The 25,005-nt window shown below is 33.5% G+C and overlaps 2 protein-coding genes across 26 annotated transcripts in view; one reads left to right on the forward strand and one right to left on the reverse strand.

The window, feature by feature from the left end:
- The window catches only part of LOC107270569 (chondroadherin), a 43,457-nt gene extending 37,589 nt beyond the window's left edge, over positions 1 to 5,868 (reverse strand). For 4 of the 22 annotated variants that reach the window (XM_025089591.1, XM_025089399.1, XM_025089430.1 and 1 more), the window contains exons 1-2: positions 5,386 to 5,868; positions 4,268 to 4,793 (exon numbers count right to left, since the gene is read on the reverse strand). The gene's annotated coding sequence lies outside the window, so the exon portion shown is untranslated. Of the gene's footprint in view, positions 1 to 4,267; positions 4,794 to 4,872; positions 5,305 to 5,385 lie in introns of those variants that run through there. The other 18 variants (XM_025089841.1, XM_025089801.1, XM_025089862.1 and 15 more) reach the window with 16 other exon arrangements.
- LOC107270333 (protein artichoke) overlaps positions 1 to 25,005 on the forward strand; it is a 57,120-nt gene that overhangs the window by 8,019 nt on the left and 24,096 nt on the right. For 3 of the 4 annotated variants that reach the window (XM_025089094.1, XM_015745380.2, XM_015745611.2), the window contains exon 1: positions 20,191 to 20,585. The exons of the other annotated variant lie outside the window; for it this stretch is intronic. The gene's annotated coding sequence lies outside the window, so the exon portion shown is untranslated. Of the gene's footprint in view, positions 1 to 20,190; positions 20,586 to 25,005 lie in introns of those variants that run through there. 4 annotated transcript variants of the gene reach the window in all.

Here is a 25,005-nt window from a genome sequence, read left to right on the forward strand (position 1 = left end):
GGGGGGGGAATGGCGACTGCCGTCAAATACTTGGCCATGCGAGTGACGGGGGACAAGAATATTCTACCATCCACGGTCCCATAATGCAGCAATTTTTTATCGCAAATTGGAGAATCGCGACTTTCCATTCTTCGCGAAAATTGCCTCCTCTTTTACGTTTTTTTTTTTTTTTTCCGAAAGTGTACATTTTAGGAAAATAACGACCGAAGTAGTGCAAAAATGCGTGGGCACTTCCGTGAACGAAAAGAATAGTGGCCCTCTCCTTCCTGTTCTCTGCTACCACCCCTCTTCACATTTCAAAAAGTATTTTTGTAGCGTGATGTTGTACAATTTTGAGAAAAAAAAAAAAAAAAACTTATAAATCTATAGAATTCTCAGTAATGGCATAAAAGCGTAATATTATTCGACTTGTCATAAAAAATTGAAAAAAATTTTGTTAATAGTCGATCTGCACAGGGAGCTTTGATAGTTGGGTGTGATAAATTTGGAGGGTATCGAAATTGAAAATGTGCTTTTGACGTGTGATCATTATTGAACTTGATTAATTTCCCAAATCTTTTCTCTCACGAACTTCAATGGCCACGTGGAACGACCTTAACGCCATCTCGTTAGGAATTAGAACAATTAAACCGGCGTTTTTTAACGATGCTTTAACGAGACTTTTTTTAATTTTACGAGAGGGTGCGGCCAGTTTAATCCCAGGGAATGGGGGGAGACATGCCACGCGGACTTTGCTTCTTGTCACGCGATCCTTTCCACCATGGCGTGACGAAGATAGACGTGTCTAGGATAACCATAGGCCTCTACAGGGTGTAACAGCGTTATAATAAAAGTCTAGGAAAGATCTCAGAGAGGTCCGAGAGGTCGAGGAGGTCTGGGGCAAACCGTATCGAGTTGATCTTTCGCTGCAGATTTTCCTTCGCGATTACACCTACATGATCTACAATACTATAGATCATTGAAGCGTACATCAGTGCGTAACGAACCGCTAACGTAGAATTACTTGAGCTTAATATAAAAATGGGAATTTACAAATATTACAAAAGTTGTAATTTATTATACAAAAAGTCAATACACTCCAATGACAAAAATATTTAAATTCGATTTTTGTTCATTTATCAAAATTTCTTTTCTAAAATACAAAACGGAGTAGCACGTTCTGTATACTTTTGTTGTTGCAATTTGATAGAACGTTTTATATGAAATATGAATTGTTCTGGAGATAGTCGTATGAAATCTAAAATACGAAAACGTTCTAGTAACATTTTCAACAATTGTATAATAACTGTAAGGGTCGTACCACGTATTTGATAATTTAAAACAATAAAAATAATCGATTTGGAAGATTGAGTTCGCAAAAAATTTAAGTACCCATCATAATCGCAACACGTAAAGGATATATTGTATATAATAATCGTGATAATCTCCGTCCAAAATTTCCGCCTTGAAAGTGCGCCGGGGTCGACGTTAAGATAAGAAAGGAGGCAAAAGTTAAGAAACAACGAAATTTAGTTCGAGGGAACTTGCGTCGGAGACGCCTGAAAGCTTTAATTGAACCGGCAATTGGGTATATCGTACGCTTTATTTTGCACACGTAAAAACATTATTCAAACTCAAGAAAGAAAAAAAAAATTATTATTCAGTTCAGCGATTTGTTTGCCTATGAAATTTTACCATTTTCAATAACTTCTTGCTGCTTTCACTTTCTTTTTGGCAACCGAAGAATGGGAACGTTCATTTATTAGTTTTAATGAGTTTCAAGTTTTCTCTTTACTTACAAATAACATATCAGTAATTAAAAATAAATATTTTTTCCGTATATTTGACTTACTTACTTCTTTTTCCATTTTATTCGCAATACCATTAATTACAAAAATAATTTGATGCGCGCCTTAATTACTTTCGTACAATAATTAAATACCAAAGTTTTATGCGTTTGCCAATAGAATTAAAAAGAAAATGTTAATAAATGTACTTTGAAATTCAGTTATATTTCATTTTCGAATGTATTACTCCACGTTAAACAGCGCTTCTTCTTCTGAAAAACAAAACATTAATGCACTTGCAGGAAACTTTTTGAAAAAAGTTTTGAGCCAAATTACAGTAAAACGAAATAAGTTCCTCTTTTACAAGCGTCGAAGGAGTTTCCAAATATATATATATATATTATTATTACACCATATTTATGTACAAAACGAACTGTGTTCAAACTTCTGTTATTAATACTAGAAAAACATAATTACAGAGTGAAAAATCACTTTTACGCTGCGAACTACATTAAGAAGATGGCCCTACCCCCGTCCCATGAAGGAGTCCATTTCTAATTCCAACTGTAGTCAGCATTTAGATGACCGAAAAAAAACATTTCCCAAAAATAACGTGATATAAGACAATCTTCATTAAAACGTAATACGCAACCATCGCTGAATAAAATAGATCAGTAACAATGTACATGAATTAAAAAAATGCCTGTCTATTTCTTTGAAATACAGTAATTCACTGACCCGGAAAAAAAGTACACTTCTGCGAAAAGAAAATCCTTTAGCGAATGCTGCTCCGGGGCCCTCCACTTCGAAACGCTTATCAGGCGAAAGTTTCAGTAAAAGGAAGGAGACACCGAAATAAATAAAACTTGCCGTAAATTCGAACGCAACAACATTGTGAAGCCCATTGCGTGACAATAGCAGGGAACAAAGAGAGGAAGGAAAAGCAGAACTGTAGATTTTCCGGGATAACGTTGAACTCGGCGAAAGAGGTCGAAAGACCCCGCTCTAGCCCCTCGAGGCTCGATGACAGGGAGCTGCAAACCAGATAACAAAGCGAAAGGGAATAACGAGATTAGCGAAACCAAGCGATTAAGACAGCCAATGGGAGTCTTCGAAGGATTTGTTAAAGTACCGAGAACGAATTAGACCAAGTGCTGGAATCAAGATAAATATCCACTTTGTTCATTGGACCGTGTAGTATAACTTTTACACCCTGTATATGCTGTATATGCTGCCCTCGCTTTGCGGCCACGTGCTCGCACTTTTCCTTTTTCTCCTAGCTAATTAAGCAATCTTTGTTCCCATTCGAATCGTCGTAACCGTCAGTTCATTTCATTTTCCAAAACCAAAGATCTCGGCGCTACAGATTCAACTTGGATCCCAAGATCCGGAAATGGCTGACCGAGATAAGTTATTGCTGGGAAAATATACAATTTACATAAAAGAAATATATATATTTATTCCACTGGCGGGCTCGAACATAGGGAATTGTTATGTTTGGCTTTTGAATAAATCGTAGGCGTTCATCTTCGCTGCAATGGCCGGTATTGAGAAAAAAGTCACGAACAATGCTTCTTTATCGGTCAGTTCAATCTCTCGATTGTGGAGAGAGTGCTAAAAGTTGAAAAATGTACGAATATCGATTTTAGACACCCCTTCTATGATAGGGGATAATGACATTTATGTGGCAGATGATGGGTTGTCAGATGGCATACAAAAATATAGTGGTTTACATTTTTTTTGGACAGCAAATTAAAAATATGTCTTATTGAATGTATATTTAGGTGACATACTACAAATACAAAAAAAAATCATTTACTATCCTGTATGACAGTTTTGCTATTTATATAACCGTTTGTATTCATTCGCGAAAAGCTATTTGTCGAGTACATATGTGTAAAGATGAAATCTTAATTAGGTACACAGGGAATCTATGTATATAAAATATTACAAATTTACGCACAATGTGAAATCAAGTTTTGCATATTTCGTATAACGTATTCAGAATAATATTTGCTTTCGCGTTACGTTAATAAAATACTTAAAAATGCAATGCCATGCACTCTAAAGCTTTTTCTGCATGCTGGTAACCACTCCAATTACAGACAATATTAACTGCATCGCTATATTAAAATACTTGAACAGGTAAAACACTACATTGCTTATTATTTATTATACATGAGTGTACTTCACGGAACTGCAAAATGTAAATGATAATCAGATAAATTATCGCGATAATTTACCAAACAAGTAGACTACGCCAGTGAACCCATTACACGTTCAGTGCAGTGTTTAGTTTGTTATGAAGCGCGTGTTGTTTAAACTGTACTTCAACGAAAAAAAGAGTGTACGAAACTTTGGTATTAATTCTCATAAAGGCGTATATTTATAGCAGTAAAATGTTAAAAGGTTAAATATCAATTTTTAATTAATTCCAACTAAAAGAAAAACAATGCGTTATAGTTTATGAATGGTAAAATAAAAAATATTTCCATACTTACGCCGATGTGAACAGTGCCTGAAAATATGAACGCATCCGTTTGAAGGCGAAAGTAGATTTCTTGTTTTACACTAATTGTTTAATTAACACACATTAAAATTGTTATTAACGTTTTCCTTTCAAAGTGCCATATTACTGTCCATGTTAACTTTACATTGGAAAAAGTCCATGCGCGACTATTGGAGTTTATATAATTTAACTTCTAGAAAAGGTGATTAATCAATTCCGCAATCAAGTAAAAATTAATTATAAATTATTGCTTACTTCTGATTTCATTGAATCGATAGAGCCTCGATTATATCATTATATATATTATTATTGGCCGGCAACTGTAGTCACACTTGAAATATCTCTTGCGTAGTGTCAATGTAGAATATTTTCTTGATTCCAACGAATCTCCTGATTCTATGGGAATCAATGTATCTTGGATTTTTTAAGAATATCAAACTCTTCGACTTGTTCTGTCAATCATTTTATTCGTTCACTGTTACTTTTGGTTTTATCCGTGAAAATCTTTACCGCCAAAACTAAGAAAGAAAATCCTCTATTAATATCTAAGTATTTCTAATAATAATTGCTTGATATTTTTTTAATCAAACTATTTACGGTTTTTGAGAAATATACGTAACGGGTAGAGTTGCTCCTAATTAACACGAACTACCATCATCACTCAATTTGCTTTCAACGTAAATTTGCCCTTAACAAAAATCTTCGGTGTATCTAGTGTTAATACCAAAAACAGATTTTGCCATATAAATTTTTCAAAGGCAAATGCCTGCAGCCTTAGCAGTGAAAAAGACGAAAACGTTTTCAAGGATCAAAAGAATTTTCTTTCACGTTATAATTCTATGAGATGCAGTACCACTGCTCTATTCCACGAACAAACTAATAAACCTTTTATCTCAATCCGAAGGAATTCAAGTCAATTATTAAAAACCACAATCAACATTAATTTGAAGGTTATTTAAAAAAAAAAAAAACTCCTAACATTGTTCCATTTTGATTCTAAACTTTTGAAATTTCAAATAAACATCTTCCGCAATCATTAATTATTTATTAATCGGCAAATTTTTATATTTTTCACAAATAACGTTATATCCCAATCAAAATTTCATTTACCCATACAATTAAATACTGACATCAATGAGATTCTCAAATTGAGTCATACAATTTTTCCTCAAATATCTTCACCAAGACACGTCACCGAATAAATGACGAATGTTCCGCTATCAAATTCTCTGCTCCTCAAAATATAAAAAAAATGTATTCGTGTCAGACCGTATCCCTGTCAAAGAAACAGTCAGAATCCAGATACATTTTCACAGCTTTTTTTCGCGCGAGTAAACCATAGTTTATTTATCGACTCATGAGAAAACACTTTCCTGAAAATTCCGCACTATGAACCGAGCATAACCTAAAGACGCGTCAAGGGATTCAAGGAGTAATAATGAAGCGCGTTTCCAAAGAAGTCGAATAGTGAATAGGGAGTGCGAGTACAGTCACTGCATTTAAACGAAACGTATTCTCCCTCTGGGATTTCGAAGCGAACTGCAGGCTGCAGCGGCAATCTTCGCCACTTCTGCCTCGAGATCTGCGCAGGCGAGCCAATGCCGTTAGGGTTGCCACCACCCGAGCCCCAAAACCCACACCCTCAAGCCCAGTCTCTGCCACTCGCCCAGTCGCCCAGTTGCTCAGCCGCCCTTCCTAGTGAAGGATTTGAAAAACTTTTGAGCGTGAGATACATTTATGGAACCACGTCTTGTATAGACGCCATATTACCTCTAATGCTTTATTCTATACATGCCTGTACGCTCGGACCAATAAGTATCCTTGGAGAGACTAAAATTAACGATTGAATATAATTATAATTATTATTTATTTAAATGCTTTCGCATATCATTTTTCAAAATTTAATCCCGTATGATCCTTTCAATTTTTATTTAAATTATTTTTCTTTAGTGAACTAATAATAGTCATAATATACATATCATTTAACACTACTAGCGAAACGATTTATATTATACTTAAGAATATTTAGGATCCAAAAAGACATACAAAGAAAACACATTTTGAGATTCAAATTGACCGAAATACATCTGTGATTAATAATTTACCGTGGAAATAATTTGCACAACAGGGTGAGGGATGCATAAAAGAGATGTTATACAATTTATTGGATCTTTGACTCTCAAACGTATACGACTCATTCGCACGGTAATAACCTGTCAAAGGAACAATCGATATTTCAACGAAACATTTTTGGATCGTTTCGTAATAACTGAAATGCATACTATCTTTCAAATTAAAAATATCGTGGACTTTTGGAGTCAGCAAAGTAAAAAGGTAAATCGAAATTCAATAAACCTACCCAAACCTTGGTTGTTTGGTAAAATCTTTTCCTTTTCAAAGTCAACGAGTCAGTTTTCATTATAAAAGATTATTGCTTATCGATTATTATTATACGACGTGATATTATCGCTCGTATACAAGAAAAACAGCAACTTCTTATCATCCATATGTCAACAATTTATTTTCGTTGATATGTGTGTCCCCTTAATGCTTTTTCTCTGTTTACTTACTTTGAGCTTTCGGAAAGCTTTTCTCAGCTCGATTATATTGTGTGTGGGGAGTGAGGAGGGGAGGAGGGACAGGGGGTTGAAAAGAAAAGAAGCTGACGATAGACGATCATCTTTGATATCGCAGGGGTGTGCAAGACGCGGAACAACGAATGATCATCGGAACGTGAATTATTATCTCGTTGGTAAGTATAATTAGGCTGTAGATATCTATATGTATATAGTACATATAGTCTCTTACAGTATATGCCGTACAATTTGAGTAATGATACTGTGCGTTTGGTCTTTGAACTAGTGGGTGCTGTAAACTGAGGTATGCGATAGATCAAAAGTACCATATATTGGGATTAGGGTAAACGTATGTAGATTTAATCTTGCTTGCTGGAATAAGTATTGAGACGGACCTGCAGTAAATAGGATTTTGTGATGCGCGTCGAGTCAAAATATTTATGAAGTAATGTGTCTGAAAATTTGTAGGCATCGCAATGCATATAGGGAATGTGTAATAGCGAAGGTAGGAATTATCAATGATTCATTAGCCTTGTTCCACCAAGTTCTAAAGCCGACGTAATAATGGAAATCGAGTAAAGCTCATTTCCTAGGAATAAGCTTGAATCAAACGTCGTGAAAGTTTTCGATCGCCTAGAATGTGAATGATTGGAGTATGAAAGAGTTCTTTCGTATAACTATACGATGCGTAAGAGTGAATCATTTTCGAAGCTGTAACATACGAGTTTTGTGTCGATTTGTTCGATTTTTTTCTGTCGCATCTAGCTATTTTTTTAAATCGATTGAAAGATTTTGTGAAAAAATGAATGTACATTTAAAGTATTTCATTTGACAGTTGCACGTATTATTTATGCTAACTTTGTGATTATTATATAACTTTATCTTTGAATTGTCACGTTCCTTAATTCGGTAAGACATTCTTTTTTTTTAAAAAAGACTTAATCTCGAATGACAAAGCAGTAAAAAAGTTATTTTCCTTCGTCATATAGTATACGGCTCGCAAGTTATGGTCTATTTTTGAAAACTTTACATAAAACTTCTTGATTGAATTTTGTTATAAACTTTGAGAAATTCTACTACTTATCCTATAGTCATTTTTATTTATACCGAACCTACGCTATTTTGGATCTGCGAAAGAAAAATCATGACGTGCTACTAATAAATGTTTTAGCTGATAAATCATGCGCAATAAATACTATATGCGGGTTATGGGGAATTCGATGTTCAATGTATACATAGTATAAATTTCCATTCATAATTGTCTTAACCAGGGCCCAGCCATGAATTAAAACGGCCCTGGACACAGAATGAAAAATTTCTGCCCTGAATCAAGCCATTTCATTTCCTTCGAGTATTCAAGTACTTAAATCCTACATTACTATTAAAATTATATTATATTTAGACTGATTCATTTTTTAAATCTCTTGTAACATCAACGAACCATTCTTACCTGAAAACTGACCAGAAAATTTTTTTCAAGTAGATGGAATATGAGTATGTGAATCGATAAAAAAAAAAAGAATAAAACAATCATCGTACAATTTCAACAATTCGACAATTGCGATACAGTATCAACTTTTCATTTTTAAGTCAATAATTCATAAACGTTACAAAAACAATATAGAACAACGTACGCAGAGGTACGTCATAGGAATTTAATTTTATTTATAAAAATATAAAAAATAAAGGTGAAGCGCATGCACAAAGTAATGATATTACAAAATAAGAATAAATATACGTTAAGCATATATTAAAATATAAGAGAAAATCGGAATTCACATTATATTAAATCTCTTTAACAAGAATATAAACAAATTACATGTAAAAGGGAATACCAAGCAGAAAACCCTTAAAAAATGCGCGATATTCAAAATGAGATCAGGTTATTATCCATTATAAGATTATGCATAGAAAAAGAGTGCAAAGTGCTACTTTGCATAAAGATTCCGTCATTGAATGGATAATCGATCCAGAGCCGAATACCTGTTCGGAAAGTTCGGCCATAGATATTGAAATGAAAGAACTCGTTGTTGGAAATTGGGGAATTACAGGATTTTCGAGTAAGTGATTCTGACGATGAACCAATCATTTTTGTCGCTCACTCGGTACAACTGATTACGCGAAAAGTCACTTAACGAAATGGATTCGCAGACTCCTCCTGCCATTTATTTCCGATAATCGGATGCTGACTATAGTCTGCGGTGCATACGATGTACCGTCAATTAATTTTCTACGACGTTCGCAATGATCGCTCCATTCACGTGTAAAGAATAATAACGGAATATATTGATTTATCATGCTATTTTATATCTGCCAGCACCCCTGCCATATCGATTCGTCATTTAAATCATTATTCAGATCAATTATTTAAAATGGATTTTTCTCATAATTATACATACATGACAATTTTCAAAATGGTCAGCCGAGTGAAGTTCTACTTGATACGAAATGGTTTCAAGCTGGAAGTAGACGTAACTTTATCTTTTTCAAATAGAGAACAAATTCGCGGGCTAATGACATTATGTATATGTCACTCCAGGTATTTTGAATTCCGCTAATTTTTCAACATAACGTAGAATGCATAATATTGAGACTTTTATCGAATATGCTTTTTTTTTTCTTTTTGGCAAAATATTCTAAAAAACATACTCATCCGAAATGCTGTGGACTCAGGAGGAATGTTAAAGGATATTTTCGTCCCGTTTAACTGAATTACACGGGTAACACTTTCACATCGGCCTTTCAGATGAGCGATATTTTTTACCTTAAAACTTTTTCTTCGCACGGCATGAAATTCGTGAAAATTCATATTCGCAAAGCATTTTCGTATCCTCTTAAAAATCCGTTGATCACAGGAGGTCTTTTCCTAATGTAATAATAGGCTATAGAAAATATCCCAGACAGCTCATTAAGGGATTATTTAAACAAGGATCTGGAAAGTTTAATTGAGAAAATTATACGTCAACTGGAATCCCAGGGAGAATTCAGAATCGCCGTAAAATCATAAAAGCGTGAAAGGAAGGATTTTCCCAAAACTTCCTATTCCACCTTTTGTCCAAGTTTTTATGTACGTAACGAGAAAGAATATATTATTTATCAAATTATTATACATATTTATACTCTCATGTTCCTGCGCCATCTCCATCCGGAATTTAATTTCTCATGTAAATTTCAAGTCGATCTGTTCGACGTTTCGTTGAAAATTTTAAATACAGCTTTTTGATATTAACGTGTAGAATATTTTGGCATGCGTCACATTTAAACCGGAAGTGCCGTACACGTCGTCGTACAGTATGAACTACGCATAGACGTAGAAAAAATGGTAGCAATGGTAACAACGGAAAGAAAGAGATAGCGACTGGTGGCGGCCAAGTCCTTTCTCTTTCCAATCAGCAGCCGTAGTACAAAAGTATAAAGAAAGTAGTCAATAATGGAATTAGAAAAGCAGAGCGATTGACCGCCACCTTATATCCTTTTTGTTCGTCTGAACGGTCACTTTTTCAAAGGATTTGATATAGGGATCGCGTAGTCCATACTATTTGTCAATGGTTGTACAACTGCAAATAATGCTGTTTCAATTACGACCAGAATTTGATAACCCCTATAAATTTGATAAATTATTCGATACATGAAGAATAGTTGCTAAAAAGTTATAAACATGAATTTTCCAAAAGTATACATAGTCATGTTATGATATTGGAAAAATATATCTCATTTACCATTTTTCGAAATCAGTGCAAATCTATAGTTCTCTATTCAACGTGACCTGTCGTATCGTATTTTCAGGAAGAAAAAAGTAATAGAAATTCTTACGATAAGAAGCGAGCAAATCTCATGGATGGCAAATCGAAGAAAACCTGCCTCGATTCCTTCCATTCGAAGTGACGACCGGTGCTGCAACCTGCCGACACAGAACCGACATTTCCCGAATTGCTCTCGAGCTGCTTCAATAAACTTTTTGCTCGATCCGACATGGTCGTTCATATTTAAGGGCAACATTCCTGGACCTATTGGTTTGGCCATATTGGCTAGCGCTGCTCCCTAGCTCAGCCGAAGAACAATTCAACAATTTAAACAAGTTCCGAGTTACTTGCATCGTCCATAGCTCAGACTATTTGAATTTTGAATTTATTCCTCAAATTAATATCCTTTGTACGTATCAATTAACGTTCTGCACGCCAATCCCGATATAATTGACACTTTCGCGATACGACGCTAATGATCCTTGATTTCACAGCCATAATTATTTAGCTAACAATCTGGTAATTCACAAAGTGAAATAAATGGAAGGCGGAGTGTTAGTGTTAATTTTTTATACGGAAAACCATGATTAAAGGACATGAGACTACTTTGAAGGTGTTTTGATGACGTTAACAGTTATGAACGAGAAATATTTTATGAGGTAGGCGACACCGCATGAAAACAAAACAAAATTTTGTATTGTTAATTACGAATTGGTTGACAAAATTATGCAATTTTACTAACTCGAGAAATGTTGCATATCTCTAGTAAAAATATTTCAGTATCAGACATACCTCTGAACAGTCTCGCGTACGTCTCTTTGATCTCAACCAAGTGCTTCTCGTTGCAATTAAGCATTAGTCAAGTCCTTCCATTGAATTTTGTCTCATACAAGTCTTGTTATGATCCAGTTCATCAATCGCTGTACGCAAACGATGTAATGCTTCTATGACTTCTGTCGGACGAATTTTGGCAGAGATTTTGAATCTTTGAAAATTATCGGTCAAGTTCACGTTGAACAACTTGATTCGGACTATAACGAGACTTTCAAGTCAGACGAAAATCAGTGCAAGGACTTGACTAATGCTTAACTGAAATGAGAAGTACTTGGTTGAGATCAAAGAGACATACTTGAGACTGTTTTGAGATATTTATGATATATTAAAATTTTCACTCGGGATTTCTACGTATGACATTTTTTAATATATAATATTAAGAACGATCAATAAGTCGTTACATTAATGTTAATGTAAAATAAATATAATGATTTCAAGAATAAAATTAACCTCAATACTCCAGTACGAATACTGAATAAATCGGAAATACATATAAAAATCAGATTATTCTGGAATTATTCTGCTTTCCCTGTGCAAGCGACCAGTACTAAGCGTAGAAACGTATGCTTATCCGACTACGTATACATTATACCAATAAGGCAGTAGAAGATCCCAATAATCTTTGTCCCTCGAGAGAACTACGCTTCCATGCCCATTAAATAAATCGGTACTTGAAAAGTAATGATCTTCTACGGAATGACAAAAATTTTCAAAGAATACCAACAGACAACCGTCCATGTGTAAAATCATAAATGTACGTATTATTAATAAATTAATAAAATTATATTTTCAAAATTTGTCCTGTATTAACATTCAATTGCAAGAAGCAATAATCGTTGAACATGTATATTCATTTTGTCCGTGACATTGCACGAGAAGTACCTTAAGGATATTTCAAATTCCACGAGAAGGTATAATCGTAAAAATTTGAAGAAATGCCAGAAATGGGACACCCCAAACATTCATCAACAACAATGGAAGAGCAGATAAAGGAGGCAGGGACCGAAGGGGAAGAAATAGGAAAATGTAAAGATGAATCTCATAAGGGTGTGTCTCGAAACTATTGCTGAGAATTTTAAGGCAGTCTAACCGACGCCTACATTTGGCTTCCGTCCCGTCGGCTACGTACCCTCCTCGGTCACAACGTTGGCGTCGGGAACGGCCGTGGCGTCTGCATTCGCGTCGCCAGCGGCTATTACTTACACACCGTTGAAATGCAAAAAGTTCTGATCGAAGTGACAGAAATTAAAACAGGAGAACGACGCAGAGAAAGAGAGAGAGTCGCAGGCCAAAGCCATAAAACTCGTGGTTTCTGGTCCGACGCCTCTAAAGCCCGAATATACTGATGATCGTGAAGAAAAATTTTCGGCGACGCCACCTATTTTCATCCGTGAATAAGAGGCAAGAAAACTTTTTCGAGCAGGTTCCTTTTACTTTCTTCTTTCTTTTTTGCTAATGTAAAGTACTTCGTCGTCGTAACGCTGTTCTCCACTTTAATCCAAATCCAAAGTCGGGACTTTCATAATTGCCATAAGTCACGACTAAGCCTTGTCGGAAATTCAGCCGGTGAAACTGTAGGCTTAGGTACCTAAACAGATTGAGCGAGAGATTTTAAGGAAACTGCTACCCTATTTTTCCAATTCTTGCTACAGGACACACTTAACGCAATCTTAATTGCATTTTATGCTATGTACAATTTTTCAGGTGGATACAGTTAACCACTTTAATAATAAATATAATCTAAGCGTTCGGCACAGCATTAAATCTTCGTATTACATCAGCGTGCGATACAAATATTTTATTTATTAATATTACATAATGTGCCATTGCCGTTATATTTTTTTTTACTTCCTTCAATTACCAAAATTTATTATTGCCAACGTCTCAGAAATGAACTATTTATCTGTCTGGGTATCAAAAGTTCTTCTTACCTGCACAAACTGTTTCATTCACATTCTTCGATAATTCATCAGGAAATTTGAAATCTAATTGCATATAGGCATACTACATACTTGATAAACCCCTTCCCTATGAAAATATGAAAATAAGTACATTATACATGGATACTTTAGCACTCCTATATGTATACTTGTCATTCGAAGGAAAAAACCTTTATACTAAAATTCACAAATTGACTGCCAACTGAAACTTTACTTTCATTGTGAGTAATGTGTTACGTATATTACAAATTATTCAAACAATAAAGCTACATCAATTTTTTCCAGCATCCTGAATCACTTTTCCTTGCGAGACAACCGGCTTGAGACGTATGAAAAAGTATCAGGGATTTTACTCGCAGCCTTTAAAGTACCATAGATCGTTGTGTATATGTATTACATACATATGCAGGAAGTCCTATAGACAAATACAGTAACTATTTTTTTTGTGCAGCAAAAGTGAAGCTATTCCCGAAAGAAAGTGAAACGGCGCCTAGACGTTTTTTTCTAGCAATAACTTTTGGGCTTGTCCATCGATTCACGAGGGTGCGAGCGGAAGGGATGTTTTTCATTGAAGGAATAGCTCGCACGTACCAGCGCAAATTTATAATATGCCAAATGGTCCATCGCTTCCATTCGTCCTAGCGTAAGCCCCTCTTAATCGGATCAATCGTCGAAGCATCTCTGGAATTCGTGATTCGTTCGTATCGTAAAGTCTTTGTAGGATTTTTATTATGGAAAACCATGAAATCATAAAAATCTATAAAATCGCACTCACCTAGAGAAATTTTACGAGTGTCACAACAAAATCAATAATTTTCATATTATAGTGCTAAACATTCAATGTACATTATATTCGTTATGTCTATCGACACTCGCACGTAAGTTTCAATAATTTACGTTTGTATGTCAAAAGGTTATATTTATACTTTAATTGTCAATTATTCGTAGTATCGAATTTGTTATAGAAATACAGCTGAAGTCTAAACTGAAACTGAAATGTGTATTGCATCATTTATATTTGATAAATTCTGCATTACCATTTAGGTCAATATCTGCGGGCTCCGCTTAAATAATATACGGGACATTTATTTAATGAAAATACTGGGCCAGGTGGACACTGTCTATTTCTGATATTTCCAAATACACTATTTAATATAACATGCTAACGCAATATGCTAATCATTGCAATTAGACCATGTTACTCAATCATAAGTGAAGCATAACGAAAATAATAAATGTCTATAAAGTATAATAAAAAATGATGATCTAATTTTTTTTACAAATCACTCGGTTTGTACGCATCTGATATATTGAAATATAAAAAAAAAATTCGATATAATTAAATGTAATAACTAATAAGTATAGAATCGATTCATCATTGTTAATTTATTAATTTCAGAGTATAAGCAGTTAGACTAGTTAGTACAAAATTGAATTACATATTTCGATAATTTTGTTATACATATATATATCTATAGTGCCAGTATGCACAGACATCAAACGATCATTATTTGGACTAACTAAGTGAGTAGTCTTGTATTTCTCTTCTTGACTCTTGCAAATCATTCAAAAAACCTGATATTCATTGAATTTATTTCAGGACAATTATGAATCATGATCTGCCTACAGGTTTTTTGTCAGTTTAAATTGTCTTTTAGGGGGGCCATCCTTATATGATTTACAATGTAAATGATTCCCCTCGTCTTCACATATTTTTCGCAGGTCGAACACAGTATGACGTAAAAGCATGGCTTTTTTACCTTTAGATACTCATGTAGGATTCACGGAGTCCCTAAAAGCCTGTATTTCGTATGCATGAAATTCTGACGCAAGCACTTGGCAATTAATAATTTAATTACCTGAAATTATCGGGGGTCATTCTTGACACGAGTCAGACAGTTATAAATATCATTGACATTTTACTTAATAGAAAATGTTTTCTTCTTTTTAACATAATGGAAAATCTTTCGTCTGTATTACGAAGTTATTCTGAAATCCCGATAGATTCTAGCTGTTCCTACCCGGTATTGATATTAAGATAATTACAATATCAAGATAAGCAGCCGATAATTTGAAAACTTTAAAATGTGCGGTATTACATAATCAATAGACTTATGCATAAAACCATTTACCAGAAATATAACTCTAAGTAATATACAAATTATTTGTAAATGGTACAGATTAATAATTTCGCGTGTTCAAGAAAAAAATTAATTTAGTATCGATAAATTCCTTTTTTCTCGATTAAATGAAATATACACAGTTTGTAGAGATAACAACGTATGGATAATGAAGTTGGGTGAATCGTGTGAATATGTTCGTGCGAAAAATTTTCAATAATCTTGTGAACGAATTCAATTTACAATTACAAGAAAAATCAAGATGATGGAAACTAGTGTTTCCGAATTCAAAACAGGATGTTCGAGAAAATATTTATTTCTAGAAGATAGGATCATATGGTTCAATACTTTAGGTGTGAAGGTTGTAATTTTCTTTTAGAGTTATCAATACGGTTAAATTGTTCGACGAATAAAAAACATATATCATACTTAAGAAATCCGATTTCTGGTATGTTATATCTCTAAATGTTATTCAAAACAAACGTATCAGCTGAAGTTGATTTTGGAATAGAGTATTCTAGAATAAAATTGGAATACGGATGCGATAATATTCTTCTGTGTAATCTTTATATTGAATAACGTCTGGTTAACTTGAAAAACAGAGAAAAAAGGGTTGAAAATAAAAAAAAAGGGAACATAAAGAAATATTTAAAAAACCTTATATCTAACTATACAGATAACTAGAATAGTAGAAAGCGGAGTAGATATCGAATTTTTGAAAATCTAGTATAGCGGTATATTTTTATTGGTTAATTTGAAATTGATATGATTTATTTTTTGTCTCGTAGCTTTGAACTAGGATATATTTATTTCATCTGGTCTTTCTTTGATCATACATCTCCTGGCCTGATTTTCATCTAAACTAACATATTTATAGCCAGGAAACATCAACTCATATATTTCTATCCAAAAACTTCAAATAACAAGCATAAAATATATATGTATATTATGCTATAGGAATATAGTAATTATAATAATAATTAATGGTAATAGCATTTAAATGAAGTCAAGGCTGTCAAAGAGGTTTCGTCAGAGTACGTCTTTCAGTAAATCAAAAAAAAAAGTCATGACAACGTCTTATAAAAATGCCCAGTCAAACTCTGACCGTATATTTTCTAGTGGTTGGTAATACCGTCTATAAATATTGCTAGATTATCGGTCACGTGTTTATAGATATACAAACGCGTTACGCGTGTAGTGATTAAAAAGCGCAATAAAAGTTGCTATACGCAAATGCGATTTTTGTGCGATTCTGCAATTCTTGGAAAATGACTGCTTCGAGGCATTCCGTGACAAGGTCATCGGGTATTTTTATAAACGTAGTCACGTTTGTACCAAACAATGAAAACTTTCACTAAATATCCTACGACATTAAAAAAAACTATTTTTGCAACGCTGTACGGAAAGTATATAGTTTGTGCACCAAAAAACAAGCACGAAATGGCCGATTCTTGATGAGTTCAGAGTGTACGGGAATCATAACATTCCCGTACGGGAATGTTACGCTTCTTTTGGTGCATATCCTGCGAACTTTCCGTACATTGTTGCAAAAAATAGTATATGATACGCGTGCGGTTGGTGATTCCTACTCGTGTGACGTTTGCCGGCCGAGCGAAGCGAGGGTTCCTGACTCACTCGTCAGGAATCATCAACTTTCCGCATTTGTATCATAATGTACTATTTTATAACACTTACAGTAAATACAGTAAAAGTAGTAATATAAAAACTTGTAAGGATGTAGGTAAAGAACCAGTAAGGAAAGATGGGCTAAACTTAAGACCCTTAAGAAAATAATGACACGAAAGCCTTTCCAAAAATGTATCATGACTTCCCTGAAATTAATTAGCCTTGGAGATAGACCAAGTTACCCCACTGGATTACTCGTCGTACCGTACCTACCCTCAAAACCATTGATATTGAAAGTGCATTTTTTTAAAAAGTTATTGAATTATCTTTTATTATTCAATATATTTGTATATTTGATTTGTAAATTTATAATATTCTTGTCACGTGGATTCTAAATCCCTATGTACGTAATACATTAAATTGTAGATGTGTTCAAACTCGTTCTGAAATTACACGAGTTTGAAAGTTGATAAAAAATAAAAATGAGTATTATCAGAAAGAACCCAATACATATGTATATGTAAAATGATGTAATATAGTTTCCAAATGAAATTCTTGGTCCAATAATTTATAGGTTTTCTCTAAACTCTCCGAAATAAATGTACTTTTCCGTAAAAGTTCACGGCACTTGTGGCCATAGGCACGTGTTTCCGTTATGAAGGAGAGGAAGAAGGAAAGAAAAAAATCCGTTCTTTACGATCGTTTAAATCCAAAAGCGAGTAACGAGAATTCTCGCTGAATAAAGTTTGCCCCCTTTTTTTACACGAGCGTTATTTTACAATCCGCCAGAAAGCAACGTTGCGGCAAGAATCGAGAAAAGGCTCCCTCGCGAGAAGTGTAGAAGCTTCAGAGCGAACGCAGAGCGTGGAAGCTCAAGCTGGAGGTCAGAGGTGAGACGGAGAGGTGCGCCACGATAAAAGTCGCTATCCTATACGGGGACAGAAAGTGGAATAAAGTTTTTACGGTTTCCGTTTTCCCGGAGGTCTCTTCAGGTGTAACAGAGAGTGTGGGGAAAAAAGCGATATTCGCTTCGTGAAATACATTTTCTTCTTATTCTTTTTCAATTGTATTTACTGAGTGCTTGACTTGTTTTTCCCTTGTGAAATTATTTACAGATTTTGTCGAATTACTCGTTTATAGGAAATCCTGTACATACATTTGCTTTTGTATTAAGTACTTCTATTTTGCGGCACAGTACTCCACGCGAACGTTGTCACGTAAAATTGATTTTCCACTAAATCCAAAAATACAAGTGACAAGAAAATTGTATAATAGAAAAATTCGACTTTATTCATCTTTTATAGGGTAAATCCACCAGTAACGAATGCTTTTAAAAACCCATCCACTTATTGAACACCCTTGTTAGAATGACTATATATAGATATAATGTGCACGTTCACTTACTGGGGTCTGTCCATTCACTGGTGGAGCCACTCGATTAATTTGTTTTCCTAAATTTTGTCATGAGCTAAATTTCGCGATAACATTGCATCGAGATAATAGATTACAATAGTAATAATGCAGGTTCTTGATTGACCATTGAAAATATGAAATATTTAACACGTCTATAATAAAATCTTATAAAATAATTTTTAAAAAGTATTTTCTAATTTAATCGCATATTCGTTACCAAAGATAAGTCTGTCGAGCAATATGCATACATATAACAATTACAGTAATCCAATTTTAAGTTGAATTGCATTTGAGGGATTAACAATTTTGTCCTTAAAAAATAGTAAGCCTCGCAATTAAGTGATTGATTAATAATTTATTGAACCTTCTTTTGTTGTCTGATGTCTAGAAATTAATCTGTATCGATCGCACCATAAAATACTTAATGCCCTGCAAACCGTATCTAATATTAACGTGAGCTTCAAATTTTTCTATGATTTTAACCTTTTTAAAAGTGTATCGCTGCAATATATTTCTAACATACATGTTTCACTTTGTATAATACTGTGATGCATATCTGCTTCCAATGGCTTACACGTTTTGGTTACGATTTTGATAAAGTACAAACGATATACGTTTGTACGTATATATTAAAGAGAACGTTTATTCTTCGTATATAGATAAGAAAATTGGCCTATATTTATTCTATCGTAACACAAAAGTACAAACTTCTCTCATTGATGAGAATATAAAATATGCATTTTTCGTATTTGCCAATAAATGTTTCGCAGTATGAATCTATAATGTAGGAAAGGCAAAGTTGGACACGGTTTTTAGAAAAGTTCCAGGTTTAAGTGAAACACTGATGTAAAATAGAATACACTATAATGTAACTAAATTAAAAAAAAAAATAGGAATACTCACATCAGTTTGTTTAGATAAAAATGTATGCACGATAACAAATTGATTTAAGAATAATAAATAGTTGAGATGTCGTTAATTTTTCGAGTGGCTAATATTGCCCTGGTCTCCCTTGTTTCGTGTAAAATAAATAGCTGCTTACAAACGAGCAAAATTATTTTTAAATGATATTTTTTTATAGACCTCCGTATATTGCTTATATGCTGTAGACCATCAATACAGAAATAGGGTCAACCAACTTCAGTTCGTGAGGGATTTGTACCTGTGCACGTTATTGCTAGTGATCAATGAACTTTCGATCATTTTTACACGTGAATCCATAATTTTCCATAAATCCCGCTGTATACAGAGAAAGCAGTTAGGATTCAACTTTGTAGTCAATACATTTTTGTCAAATACCATTAAAAAATATTTCACTAACGGTAATGTGCTTTTCATTTTATTAATATCATAATATTTATACGTAATATTTAATTAAATCTAGTACCTACTCCATTCAGTTGTTCTAAATATTTTTAAGTTTTCATTTACATGGAACAATTCTAAATAGGTATGTACATATGTAGGCATCATTTAACTGTTTACTTACAGGGGCACAAGTAAAATACCTCTAACAGATCTTTTTCAGTATAAGTTTAACCTTTCTTGTGAGATTAGATCAAAAACTATTTTTAAATCCTCTACAAATATCCTACTTTCCTATTCGCCAGCTCGATAACCAATCCAAACATCTTGCTTACTGTTATCATAGAAGAGCGCATGCGCGAATCATTTCGTGCGGTGACTTGGTTAAACTCCCAGCATAAAGAATAATGGCACATAAAAAAACTAGACGTCAATAACATCAAGAAAGCCTTACGAAATGTAAGAATAAGAGAAGAAGGGGTATCAGTGAAGTGCACATACAAGGGAACGCCTGGCAGTAAGGCAACACAAGAGAGCAAGCCACTACGTACGTTAAGTTAGGTTAGATAGAAGAGCGCGAGTGCTACGAGTCGCAACGCAGAAAAACAGCGTCAGGCGTGCGCGACAGTGGATTCACCCTGACCTTAGTCAGACACGATTTAATTTCAGTGAATTTAACCGTGACCCAGCATTCGTTGGTTACTTCGTGACGTGTCTACATATGTGCAGGCGACCGCGGATCTCGTTGCTCTGGTACGTAGAAAACCTATGATATTAATTTTCCATTGGTTTCGGAGGTTATGTCCTCACCTGCTAAAGATCGATCCCGGCGCTGTGTACGGGCTATAGCAAAACCAGTTTCGTGTACAGTGCTTCCACTGCACTTGTATTAAGTTTGTTTAAAATTGTACTGTGTTCCATTGAATCACATCTATTAATATGCTGACTGTCTAGTCGTCAAGTATTTGTATGCTTACAATTCCTTAGGTTTATTACGATTCTGATACTTATTTCAAAGGCTCTAGATTCGAATTCAAATGCTCCTGATTTGTCAATCTAATCGCCATCTAATAAATAATTTGTTTAAATATTATAACTAGTAGATCAAAATTGTACTATTATTTGCGTATGTCGTTCATTTTTATATTTTTATCGAGGAATTTTTTTATAGGGTACTGCGATTCTTATTTCTACTATTCAGGTAGATAGACTTTTGACTTGTTCTGTACATTAGAAAGAAATGAATGCGCGACGCGTATTCCGTCACGAAAAGCTTTTAGAAAGATATTCACTGCGATGGTAAGTTTTAAGACTTCAGATAAATACTATTTTGGATATAGCTTCTCATGTCTGTTAGATTCATTATAGATTGGTCATAGTATTTTTTTAGGATGTAATTATTTTTGGTATGCTCAGTTTTTTTACTAATTTTTATTATATAATAATCGTAGTCGTTGACACTAAATTAGCCTTAGTCTCAGAGCACCAGTTATACTCAACTGTCACTCATTGAAATAATTGTATTAGAAGACTTAGAAATTCATATAGTTCAGGAGATACCAAAATAGTTCAGGGGCATAGCACTCTATTGATCTCATACGTTTAATTTTTAATAAAATTTTCAGGCCACTGTCTGATGGATTAATCTTATTCTTTTGAAACTATACTACAACAATATCTCTAAGATTGCCGTTAAATTTTACTGTTTATTTATCGATATTACTTAAAGTATTAGTTATCATTATCATAACATCAGCTGTGAATTTTGTGTGATAAACATGCTTCAGTGACATTCGAAAAGTTAAGGACGGTCATTAAACCTCTTGACCTTCATTCCCAGTGATTAAACTTTTTTTTAATAATAAAATAATTGAATTATTTGATGCTTAATATAGATAGCGATTTTTTAAATTTTATTGTAGTTTATATGTAGCGGTTTCTTGCTCTGTTGATCATTATGCAATGAAAATTTAATTTTATACTTATTTTCCTACTTTGTTTGTAAAAGTCAAAACCGCAAAGTTAGGTAAAATATATTCGCACATAAACCTTCAGAAACCGGTTCAATACACAATTTAAATTCATTTGATTTTACGAGCGATTAAATTCAAATAACTGCGTCACATTTCGTCACAATATTAAATGCATATCGATTTTAACTACAATATAATAAAATATAGAATCAAGGATATTATATATGAATTATATATTATAGGTATCCATAAAATACACTATATAACGTTTAATGTAATTCATTGTGCGTGTGATGCTACAGAATTCGTTTAAATGGAATTGTTTAAAATCAACGTAGACGTGGAAATAAAAAAAATAAATATTTACTAATATTGGAATATCATGTGATATATATATATCTGACGAATTTATTCGACACTTTTAATGATGAATTTATTGAGTACGCAGTGTATAGTGTATAGTGTATAGTATGTAGTGTATACATACTAAATGTAACCAGATTTCTTGGTAAACAATTATTATTTCAAGTCATACAGTTACGATACTATCCAGATTATGCATTACATTGTAAATCTAATTATAAGTACAAATTATATTAACGCATTTAGATACGTATATTATTTTATTTTCATTTATTTCTAGTGATGTCATTTAATAACCCGCTTTGTTTGTGTTATTTGTATACGTTTTAAACGGATTGAATTAACACACATTTAAAATGCATGGTTCTTATTAAACGTGTCATTTGAATAGTATAGCTAACATATGTATCTGTGATGTGATATTTCAATACGTTTCACAATCAGATGTATTCAAATAACGTATGTTAAACGTTTTGTTAACCCTAACCCGGTAATTGGTATGTTTGGTACCCTCAGACCATAAACCAGGGTTATTTTTGTCCAGCGTGTTTTTCACTAACTTAACTTCATAAAAAAAAAAGTGTACATATTCATACGTGCTCTTTGAAGTACTGTAACGCTAAAAAATTCTGAACTATTTTTTGAAATGTTTTATTGTCTATACTATATTGCATCGGATTCGGGATGCACATAGCTATCGAAGAATATCCATAACTTTTGCACAGAACGTCTAAAATGAAAAACGAGAAATTAAAACGGATAAAGTTCAATAGTAAGTAAAGTTCAAAGTAAAAGCGCATAACTCCGAAAAGTATGAGTCTTTGTATTCAGACGTATTTTGACGTGCTGATGACGAATATAATAGTGGAAATACCCGCAAAATTAATGTTAAAAAATGTTTAAAAAATTGTAGCTTGTAAATAATTACAAAATTTATTTTCTATGCATTTTTATTATAAAACTATTATTTTTCGAGAAAAATAAGATAATGTTAAATAAACAAAAAACTAACCTACCTAAAGAACCTAAAGACTTTAATATTTAAATTTCAATCTTCCCGCGGTAAAGTGCGTAATTAAAATAATTATTTACTAAAACTAATGAAATTATAGTAACAAAGTCTGTCAATCATAATTATTCTTTATTACAATTCTTTTCTACGAATGTTTGTTTCTTTGAACATTATCTCATTTTTCTCGAAAAATAATAGTTTTATAATAAAAATTCATAGGAAATAAAAGATGTCATTTTTACCAGATACAATTTTTGCTTAAAACATTTTTCTCTTAAATCAATATTTAATGAAAAAATATCAAAAAAGTCTTTTTTTAAAATATAATTTTACGGGAATTTTCACTATTATAATTCGTTAATACGTAAAAATACGTCAGAATACAAAAATGCATACTTTTCGGAGGTATGCACTTTTTGGAACTATCCATTCTCGACCTGTTACAACAATTCGAATCGGCTCGAACGAAAATAATCCAAGTTTTCGGTCAAAAGGTTAAATAACAATTCTGAAAAGTGAGTTGAAAATAACTACGACATAATAACACACGTTTTACAACTTTTTAGCTGATGCACCCGATCTCATGTTTTTCAAAATAGCCTGACACGTTCTGGAAAAAAAAAAATCAATTCTACATGTAATTGGATATATTATGCCCGATATATACATGTGTCGTTTAAATTACGTAACGTGCTTAGTTTCAGATCCGTTACGTGAGGCTCAATTGCTGTCTGTTATATTTCTTCGTCTCTTAACCAAGTAATAATAGTCCCTGGGGCCTATGACACTTGTACTACTACCACCTACACTATACGCGGTGCGTTTTACACGTAGCACATACTTGATCCATAATTGTGACCTCGTTTTACCAGCAGGCTCACGTCTTGAATTTCGCTTTGAATTAAGATATCAGTTAAGGCTAATAAAATATATAAATTTCTCGCATCCTCGTTGCAATTTCAAACAATACGTTACCCTACGGTAATATCCGTTTTAACTTGAACAGAGCTTTGTAATGAATAAACATCCAAATAACGATTGATACCGTGTATTAATAAAACTTATTGCGTGCGATTACGCCTAATTGAAACGCTTCACCTCGCGTTTCACTGCGGATATTGAAGCGGTGCAAGCGATTAAAATTTCAAATTTATTAACGTTTTCGATAAATTTGAACCGTAACTTGGATTTGAACCAGGATTAATAATATATGAAATCCTTTCTCATATCAACGACAGATAACAAAATTAATTATCAAATGGTTATCAATCTGCAAAATCCATATCACTTTGAAGCTTTTTAATCCATATCGCTTCGGAACTGGTATTTTTGGACAACCAACATTTCGTTTAATAAAGATAAGAACAAGAATAAAAATAATCCATCTCAAGTCTGATGAACAGCATCAGTCAAGATCGTTTCTCAGAAACGTCACGTCATCTGAACATAACCAACGCGATCTCACTTTGATAAACAATTTTTTCATTTTTTTTTTCAACTGTCCCAATATTATTGATTTTTCTACTATTTCAGTGCACTCTGTGCATTCTATTTATATGAAACTTTCGTCCTAACGAATTACCCCCCACCCAACATAAATACCAGTTTCGTTAACGCCTTATGTCCTGTATTCGTTAGAGAACTTTTGCAAAATTTAATGGTATACTAAATGTACTATACTTTTTTCACGTTCCCTCAATCAACCCATGTTCTACGTTGAATCAGCTAGATTGCTAACCACCATTCTCGGCGACGTCTGGTCGAGTTATGTTGTACATGACTCAGAGATGTTACTGCACCGCGACTAATTTAAGTAAAAAAAGGA

The sequence above is a fragment of the Cephus cinctus genome, unplaced genomic scaffold, assembly GCF_000341935.2.
Source record: "Cephus cinctus unplaced genomic scaffold, Ccin1 Ccin1_scaffold0008, whole genome shotgun sequence".
Taxonomy (NCBI): domain Eukaryota; kingdom Metazoa; phylum Arthropoda; class Insecta; order Hymenoptera; family Cephidae; genus Cephus; species Cephus cinctus.